This window comes from Akebia trifoliata, chromosome 3 (genome assembly GCF_017979445.1).
Source record: "Akebia trifoliata isolate Shusen 1 chromosome 3, ASM1797944v1, whole genome shotgun sequence".
In the NCBI taxonomy this organism is placed as follows: domain Eukaryota; kingdom Viridiplantae; phylum Streptophyta; class Magnoliopsida; order Ranunculales; family Lardizabalaceae; genus Akebia; species Akebia trifoliata.
In genome coordinates, this window is record NC_141377.1 from 7,239,477 (window position 1) to 7,249,382 (window position 9,906).

At 37.2% G+C, this 9,906-nt stretch overlaps 1 long non-coding RNA gene across 1 annotated transcript; it reads right to left on the minus strand.

Annotated features, from left to right (window-relative positions):
- Nucleotides 1-586: 586 nt before the first annotated feature.
- On the minus strand, nt 587-4,895 carry LOC147405826 (uncharacterized). The gene is made up of 4 exons (XR_015176109.1): nt 4,709-4,895; nt 3,809-4,220; nt 935-1,004; nt 587-841 (listed from the first exon to the last, which is right to left on the minus strand). It is a non-coding gene; the product is annotated as an uncharacterized LOC147405826 (long non-coding RNA).
- Between the last annotated feature and the right edge of the window lie 5,011 nt (nt 4,896-9,906).

Here is a 9,906-nt window from a genome sequence, read left to right on the forward strand (position 1 = left end):
AATCTTATTTTTTATGGCAGTTACGTAGATGAAATGACAAGGTAAAAAGCTTAATCTGGAACTTCTCTGCATTTCTATCCTTCCTTTGGAAGCCTAGAAATCGTTTGGGGGCAGGATTTTCACCAGGCCCCCATGCATGTGATTGCACATGGTCAATTGTAGAAAAAATGATTTTCCCTGAAAAATAGTATGATTGTAGGTGTATAATTGCACATTGTGTTTCCCAAAACTAAAATCCAGCTCTCGACATTTTCCTAGGACGTGCAATCCAATGGAAAAATTCATTTTACCAAGACTACCTTCTTTGAGGAATACAAATTCTCTGCAATCACACAGACCCTGGAGGGGCATCCCAAAGTTACCCTTTTCATTTAAAGGTAAAACAAATGATGTAAAAAGACACATAGGACTGACTTGGTTCTGACTCTAAAGATGAAATCACACACCATGTCGGTGACAATTGAAAGCAAAGATGAAGTGATGGTAAACAAGTTTGCTGCCATTGTACTTGACCATACCAATAAGTCATGAGCACAACAAATTCTAATCTACCTACAAATTCTACCATCTGATCCCAGAACAATAGTTTCTATGATACGTTTTACGCCGTTAGGTGTATCTTAATGATATGTGAATATAGAGTTTACAGTACACTCAGTAAGAGCCGACATGGGCTCACTCTTACAACAAGTATGACGATCATTCTGTATTTCTTATTCAAGGAAACATCAGAAAAGATGTCACCATTGGATCATTGATGTGGATGGACGTGGAGGTCTCGCCAAGGATTACTTGCATCAGCTCTGGTCCTCTGAATCGGCATTGTTGTTATTGCCCCCATCTGTGAGAGGGGGGGGGGGGGAATGGAACTATCTTCAATTAATAGAACAACAAACATATGGCATTTTGGAATGGAGTCATCAACTGTGCTCACCTTCACCTTCACCGTCATCTGGAGGAGCATAAGCTGATCTCCTGCATCTCGCTTGCTGGTGTGGTGTGGGCTAATTAAAAAACATAAAAGAGAAGAAAAGATAAAAGGCAATGTCAGTACAAAATCCTGTTAGAGGATCCATATATACTTATTGTCAACAAACCAACTACTCCGAAAGACCAATCTGTTGAGACGGGAGAGTTATGAATATAAGAGAGCCACGGGGTTTAATTGGGGTATGACACACCCGAGAGTGGAGGAAAATATACACTCAACGTCCCCTCCACCACCCTCCATAAGGGTGGCAAGAATCGAACTTGTGAACTATACAAGCCTAGTGCTCTGATAGCATATTAACCAACCAACTACTGCAAAAGATTGATCTACTGGAAAGGGGGAGAACTATGAATATAAGAGGGTCATGGGGCTTGACACACCCGAGAGTAGAGGAAACTATACATTCAACACGTATGTGTTGCATGGACATGGCGGTACAAAACTATGTGCATTTGTAATCTATAAAAGACTTTCCTCTTCTTTTGTTTTTCATGCATCCAGATACACATTCAACCAAACCATGTGCATTTGTAATCTATCTTTTTTGGCTTCATGCATCCAGAGACACATTCAACCAAGTAAGTTAGTGTCACATTTTACCTTAATGAATGATGCTTCTGTAATAAATGAATTCTAAAAAAAGGCACAAGAAGAGAAGAGATTGACATAGGTTTTGGACTTTAGACTTCAGTTATGCTGTCATGACCATTTTTTATAGTTAATTAGGTTAATTGAACCAGTAAGGAGTGTCAACAAATGTGTTATTTGTAGATGCAACATGAGCCTCCCCATCACTAGAGTCTTTGCAGCACAGGAAATATAATATGGTGGTGTAAGATATTATAGACACCCCATTTTTGCATCCGCCTGATTAATCAAGTCGTCATCCCGATCGCAAAGGTTCCCAATGATGGATGTCTATTCCAATGCTTTATTTTGTTACCAGATATGTTTCAGAAATCCGGATGAGGTATCTCGAACTGACAAAACTAAGAAACCACGCTACGCTAGGAAAATACTACCCCAGAAACATAGAAATCATCATCCTGCAAACCAAAAAGAAGTTTCACGATAAAAATCACTAAAAATGACCAAATTACCAAAATACCCCTAACATCAAAACAACCTTAGAGCCTACATTACGCTTAGGAAAATCCGTTCAAATACATAAAATGACAAATCGAAACCAAATAAATCATTTCACCAATTTTCACAAAATTTGAAAAAATTACGAAAATACCCCTCATAAAATTCACGATCATTTCACACAAAAAATTTCATAAATGACAAAAACCAACATTCCCATTGAATTCCTTACGAAAAACTGATTTCAAAACATCCTGGAACATTGAAAAACGACTTAAAACGTAAAAAATCCTCTCCGAGGGCAAAATGGTAATTTCACAATTTTAATAATTAAAAATTTCGAAATAAATCATTAAATAATGTAAAGTGAAACATTAATGAAATTAATTATTAAAATTTAAGCCAAAAAATTTATCAATCAGGTTTTCAAGCAAAATTGTTGAGGGTTCACAAGATATTTCTTTAAGGACCCCTCCATTTGGGGGTCCAAAGAATTAAAGATATAATAGAGGGGGGTTCTCCAAAAATTTAAAGTCAATCAAGCAAGACTAAGGTCAAGATATTAAAGTCAATCAAATAAGACTAAAGTCAAAATTAAAGTCAATTAAGTAAGACTAGAGTCAAGTATTAAAGTCAATCTCATAAGACTAAAGTCAAAATCCTAAATCAAAACCCTAATCTAAACTAATCGAGTCAATCTCATAAGACTAAGGTCAAAACCCTAAATCAAAATCCTAATCTAAACTAATCAAGTCAATCTCATAATACTAAGGTCAAAATCCTAAATCAAAACCCTAATCTAAACTAATCAAGTCAATCTCATACGACTAAAGTCAAAACCCTAAAACCCTAAAGACTAAGTCAAAACCCTAATTGAAACCCTAATCAAACCCTAATGCTTCTAAAAACTTTATAAATAGGAGCCTCCACACCCTATTTTCGTATCAAAGAAAAAACCCTAGGAAAAGTAGGTAAAGAAGCCTCCATAGCCTCCCCAAAACCCTGATTTTGGAGCCCCAACTCCTTCCCTAACACCCCTACTCCGATTTTAGCCTAAAAAACACCCAAAAATCTCTAAAAAACATCCCAAAAATCCACAACAAATTTGAAGCACTCAGATCCAAGAAGGAGATACCTTACCTCGGAGATCAGGAATCAGATCTGGAGATAGAACGTAGTAAGGAATACGGTACAAGGAGCCATTCTAGCTAGATCTGAGGGAATAACACTTTTGCAGATCAAAGGTAATTTTTATTTTTTATTTTTTTTAATCTAGGTTTATCATTAGCAATGTAGATCTATTTGGGATAAGTAGAGACCGGCATTGGTTGGGCGGGGTTGGTGCCTAACACCTTCCAACCCCGTAACATGATCCCCGGGTTCAGATTTCTATAGTAGATTAGTTCTTTTTATCCATTGTAGGGTCAATTTGGTTCCTAGACCGTAATAACTAGGTGGCAACTCCCAAACCTCAAGGGTCAAAAGCGGATCCGCGCACCCCGCGGATCGAGGGCGCTTTCAGATATGACAACTCTTGAGGGTCCCAGTAGATGGAATCAATACCAAGAACACATGACACATGGATGTACATGTCTATGCATGTATCTATTTCGTTTGTAACTGGATTTTGTGTTATAATACCATGGATAACAGACTAAACAGTAATAGAAAGAAAGCCAGGTGTGTTTGTGGCAGAAATATGTTCTTATGTGCAAACCTGACAGAAAATACCTGCAATTTTGGCCGAAGTGCCTCAAGTGGTCCTTTGGGCTTCTGATCTAAAGGTGCTCCTTGTTGTTGTTGGCATCCAATTCAGTACACCAAGACATTAGGCATTTAATTTGACATGGAACACACTCAAACCATGTTTGAAGCACACAACAAACAGTTAGTCATCATTAAAAAGTGGAGCTTACATGAAACAAAAGACTAATACCTTTCCCAATGCTCAATCTGCAGATCAAAGAAAGCACGTTCATGGTCTTGGAAATAATGAAATTTGTTTTTGGTGAACTACACTAATTGAAACTAACAAACCACATTTATTATTAACTTTAAGAACTAGGAAAAGAATTGTTACCTTGGATATCAACGGAGGCTTCTTGGGTAATATTCCTCCGTACTTCTTCTTGATCATTACCTCCTGTAGAACATAGTGACAAAGTCAGGATTCGGGAATAATTCGGAAATAGAAAGCTTCAGAAAAAGAAAACATTGGAAAAAATAAAAAAATAAAAATTATTTTTTTAAGTACAAAAATGTATTTCATATACTAAATGATAAAACAACACTTCAAAACTACTAAAAATAAAAATAATCTGTAATTTTTTCAAAAAATTGTTAATTAAATCACAATTAATCGTGATTTTTTGAAAAATCAAATATTTTTTCAAAGATTGTGATTTAATAGACTACATTTAAAATCATGATTTTTTGAAGAAGAAAAAATTCGCAGATTTTTGTCACTATGCTGTAGAAGACAAGGATAATAATACTATTAGGTTTTAGAAACCATGTGCACTAACCAGTATCTATAACAAGCATCACTTTACGGAGATCATTGCATGCATGATTACAAACCTCTCAAAACTACTATCAAAATGGAAATAATGTAAATGTAAGACTAGCTACCTCTTCTTGGGGTGTGGGCATGGGATTGTCCTCTTGTTTGTCCAAATACTCTGGGTCTTCCTTGGGAAAGTCTCTATCAACCTTGTCTTTGATACAATCCTCTGCAAGTTCTGGCTCCTTGACATCCTCAGGATTCATGTCTGACATTTTGTAACTGGCTTACCATACACAAATAAAGAAACTTCAAAAGTAAAAACAGTCTTTCGTGACCCCTACAATTGTATTTGTACCATTCCATTATGAGTAGAAGTGGGTGTTCATGCGCTATTATCCAGAGACAAATTTTCTGTTGGAGCTAAAATCTAAAACTGTCTAGCAATTTGAATAAATAAATCAAATAAAGTTTCTTGACAATGAAAACAATGATTTCTTGGGGAAAACTCAGGTGATATGATCTTAGAATAATGGGCGTGCTATAACAGAAAAGCTTGTTTAATTTACCAAATAACATTAAATATAGGATTCAGCCTTAGAAATTGTAAGGTACTAGAAGTCATGTATTACACTCAAGAAGAAGAAGATGATCTTCATTCATACAAACCAAACAATACAGAAGCCAGCTATATATATAGCCACTATTACAATGAATTAGTTATAACAGAAAGCATAATGAGAAAGCTAACTAACTAACAGTTATAACAGAAAGCATAATGAGAAAGCTAACTAACTAACTAATCTGCAGATAAAGAATTAAGCATTATTACAATATTTACACCCTAATACTCCCCCTCAAGTGGCTTGTAAATGTCCTTTACAGCCATCTTGGACAACAAAGAAAAAAGCTGAGTAGATGAGAGGGGTTTAGTAAACATGTCAGCCAATTGGTATTGAGATCAATTTGAGAACTCCCGAAGCAACTCTTTCACGAACAAAATGGCAATCTATCTCGATATGCTTAGTTCGTTCATGAAAGGTGGGATTAGAGGCAATATGTATCACAGCTTGATTGTCTCAATATAGCAAACAGGAGAATCAATTTGGACTTGAAAATCTTTAAGAAGTTGCTGCAACCAGATAAGCTCACTGGCAGTAGAGGAAAGGGCTCTATACTCAGCTTCAGCTGAGGATCGAGAGACAGTGGTCTGCTTTTTGGCCTTCCAAGAAACTAAAGAGTCTCCAATAAATATGCAAAAACCTGTAATGGAGCGTCGAGAATCAGGACATGATCCCCAATCAGCATCAGAGAATGCTTTCAAACGAACTGGAGCGCAAGCATCAGAATAAGCTCTGAGCTACAAGGAAGAAGTAGAAGAAAACAACAACCCTTGACCAGGACTTTTCTTGAGATAACGAAGCAGGTGATGCACTGCCTTGCGATGAGGAAGTCAAGGTTGAGCCAAGAATTGAGTGAGCTTGTGAACTGCAAAAGTAATATTTGGGCAAGATAAAGTGAGATTAAGAAGTTTCCCAACAAGCAGTCGATAGTGTGTTATATCAGGAAGCAGGTCACCTTCAGTGGCAGTTAAACAAAGTTTTGGATCCATTGGAACAGCAGTTGGCTTACAAGCCAAGTAACCAGTGTCCTCAAGCAATTGTAAGGTGTAATGGCGTTGAGAAAGCACAATACCTTGTTTGGACTTAGCAATCTCAAGACCAAGGAAGTACTTGAGACAACCAAGATCCTTGAGCTTAAATTGTGTATGCAGAAACTGTTTGAGCTCATCAATAGCTTGAGATAAAGGACTAGTAAGGATGATATCATCCACATAAACTAGAAGAGCAACAAGATAGGATCCATGACCTTTTGTGAAAAGAGAGTAATCAGATTTTGACTGAAGAAAACCAAACTTGAGCAAAGCTTGAGAAAATTTTGAATACCATTGTCTCGAAGCTTGCTTGAGACCATAAATGGACTTGTGAAGCTTGCATACTAGTTTGCTTTGAGATGAAGATGACTCCCCCTGTCTAAGATAGTCGAGAGGAAGATCCATATAGACTTCCTCAAAAAGATCGCCATTTAAAAAGGTGTTGTTGACATCGAGTTTAGCTAGATGCCAATTATGTGAGGTAGCAAGTGCAAGAAGAACCTTCACAGTCACTAATTTTGCCACTGGAGAAAAGGTTTCAACAAAGTCCAAACCTTCTTGTTGTGTATAGCCTTTAGCTACCAAACGAGTCTTATGTCGCTCAATAGATCCATCCGATTTAAGCTTGATCTTATAAATCCATTTGCATCCAATGGTATGCTTGGTATGAGGAAGATGAGTGACAGTCCAGGTGTTATTTGCTTCCATAGCTTTCAACTCTTCATGCATAGCCGATCTCCATTCAGGAAACTTCACTGCTTGGTGATAGTATTGAGGCTCAACCAACCTGGGAGGATACACTGAGCACAAACTGCTTGTGAGAATTAGAAAGGCCATGATAAGATATGTAGTTAGAGAGTGAATAAGATGCAGATGTGGAAGCATGAATAGAAGAGCCAACAAGTAAATTGCAGTGATAATCCTTCAAGTAATTAGGTTGATGAATTACTCTGGTAGATTTTCGAAGAACACCACCACCAGATGTAGAAGGAGCAATTGCTGGAATATCATCTACTGGAATAATAGCTACTGAAGTAGAAGCAAAATCAATTAGAGAATTAGAATCCGGACGATCAATGGGAAGATCAACTGGAATACCAGAAGTAACAGGTGGATCATGAACATGGGAAGAAGCAAGATCTAGAATAAAATGAGTTTGTAATGAAGAATGTGGCAGAACCAAATCTGGAAACGGATCAGTAACTTGATCTGAACTAATAATAGCATGAAAAGGAAATACTTCCTCATGAAACACTGCATCTCGTGAAAGAAAAACTTGTTTGGTCTCCACATCATAGAACTTAAAACCTTTCACACCAGGTGGATAACCAAGGAAAGCACAAACTCGAGTACGAGGTTGGAACTTGGTTCGATGAGCAACTAAGGTGGAAACAAATGTTAAACAGCCAAAAACTCGAAAAAGAGTATAATCAGGAGCTGTTTTGTATAGCAAATGAAAAGGTGTGTTGTGCCGCAATAGTGGAGAAGGAGTTCTGTTAATCAAGAAAGCCGCAGTAAGAACACAATCTGTCCAAAAAGAAACTAGAATCCAGGATTAAAAAAACAATGACCGAGCCACATTCAAGAGGTGTTGATGTTTGCGCTCCACAACCGAGTTTTGCTAAGGCCTTGCAACACAGGAAAACTGATGCAAAACTCCCTTATGTTGGAAAAACTCAACAAAAGATAATTCAGGTGCATTATCAGATCGAAATACCTTGATTTTGGCATTAAACTGAGTGGAAACCATGTTGAAAAACCTCGGTATCACAAAGACAACATCAGATTTATTCCTCAACAAATAAACCCAAGTAAAATGAGTGCAATCATCAACAAGAGTCAAGAAAAATCGATGACCAGTATAAGAAATAGTTTGATATGGCCCCCAAATATCACAATGCACAATATCAAAAGGAAACTTGGACAAATGATTATTGGATTCAAAGGACAGCCTTCTTTGCTTAGCAAGAGGACAAATATAACAAGGATCCGACTTATGCAATCTAGTTACATCACATTTCAACTGGTCTTTCAAAGAATCAAGTCTCTTAAAAGAAATATATCCTAGTCTATTATGCCAAATATGAGCAGAAACATTATTGACAAAGGCATTAGAAATAGAATTCAAACACTGAACATTAAGAACATAGAGATCTTGGACTTTGTCACCCCTGCCAATCATCCTCTTGGTTGATAGATCCTGGATAATAAAGTAGTCAGGAAGGAAACTCACTGTAAGGCCAGATCCAGTTACTAAAGCACTGACTGAGATCAAGTTGAATTTGAATTCAGGAACAAACAATACATTTTTAAGCACAAGGTCAGAATGCAGTTTGACATCACCAGCAAAATGGACCAAAATCTGAGAATGATTTGGCAAAGTAACTGTTGTGTGATAAATGGAATGCAAGGAAACAAAGGCACTAACTTGTGAACAAATATGTCGAGTAGCTCCTGAGTCTACAATCCAGAACAGATTGGATGAAAATAGAGGACTCAAAGATACAGAAAAGAAAATACCTGCGAGGCAGTTGGTTTGAGAAGGATCAGGAGCATTGGTGACCTTTGCTGAGCTACTCAAATGTGTAGAAAGCATAGACATTAGCTGTTGATATTGATTGGAGTTCAGATTTTGAACAAAACCTCCAAAAGAATTAAACTGATCTGGTCTATCATCAGAAGTAGAAACTTGATGAGTAGCAGCATTAGAATTGTTGTTGAATCTGAATTTATATCCATGGATCTTGTAGCAACGATCCACTGTAAGTCCAAGAATCTTGCAATGTGTGCAATAAGGCCTGTCTCTTTTCTGATTCTAGGAAGCACTGAAATTGGAATTTTGAGAATTATGAGAACCAGATCCACTAGACTTAGCAACATCTGTTTTAACAGCAAAGGCCATTGTGCTAGTAGAATTACTCGAATTAGAGGAAGGATTAATCCTCCTTTGTTGTTCTTCTTGAACAATCAGAGAGAAAACACGATTGATAGGAGGCATCGGATCCATGAGAAGCAATTGACCACGAACTTGAGAGAAAGAATCATCAAGTCCCATTAAGAAGGACATTATGTACTCCATTTGATGATGATCGTTAAGATTTTTAATTCCACCACAAGAGCACTTTCCACAAGAACAATTAAGCCGATAATTAATCAGTTTTCTTCCCATATAGTTTTCAACTTTGTGAAGTAAATGCTAACAGAACTCTGTTCTTGACGCAAATTCATCAATTCATGTTTAAGCTGAAAAATTCTAGGTCCATTCCTCTGTTGAAAACGATCCCAAAGATCTAACCAAATCTCTCGGGCAGAAGTAGCAAAAATAATACCGGCAGAAATTTCTTTTGAAACCGAATTTAATATCCAAGATATAACAATATTATTATTGCGAATCCAGGAGTTGAACAAATTAGCGTCAATACCTTGAGGCTCAGGAATGGAACCATCGACAAATCCCAATTTGTTCTTCATAGATAGTGCAATTAACATCGCGCGACTCCAATTGGTGTAATTCTCACCGGTGAGCTGCTGCGAGACGAGCACTTGCCCAGGGCTATCAGAATGATGAAGATAGTAGGGATTCGTAGGTTCTTCAATGGCGGAACGATTCGAATTGGTACGCTCTCCAGGATTGGAATCACTCATCAAGGAAAAATTCGCCATATCGATGAA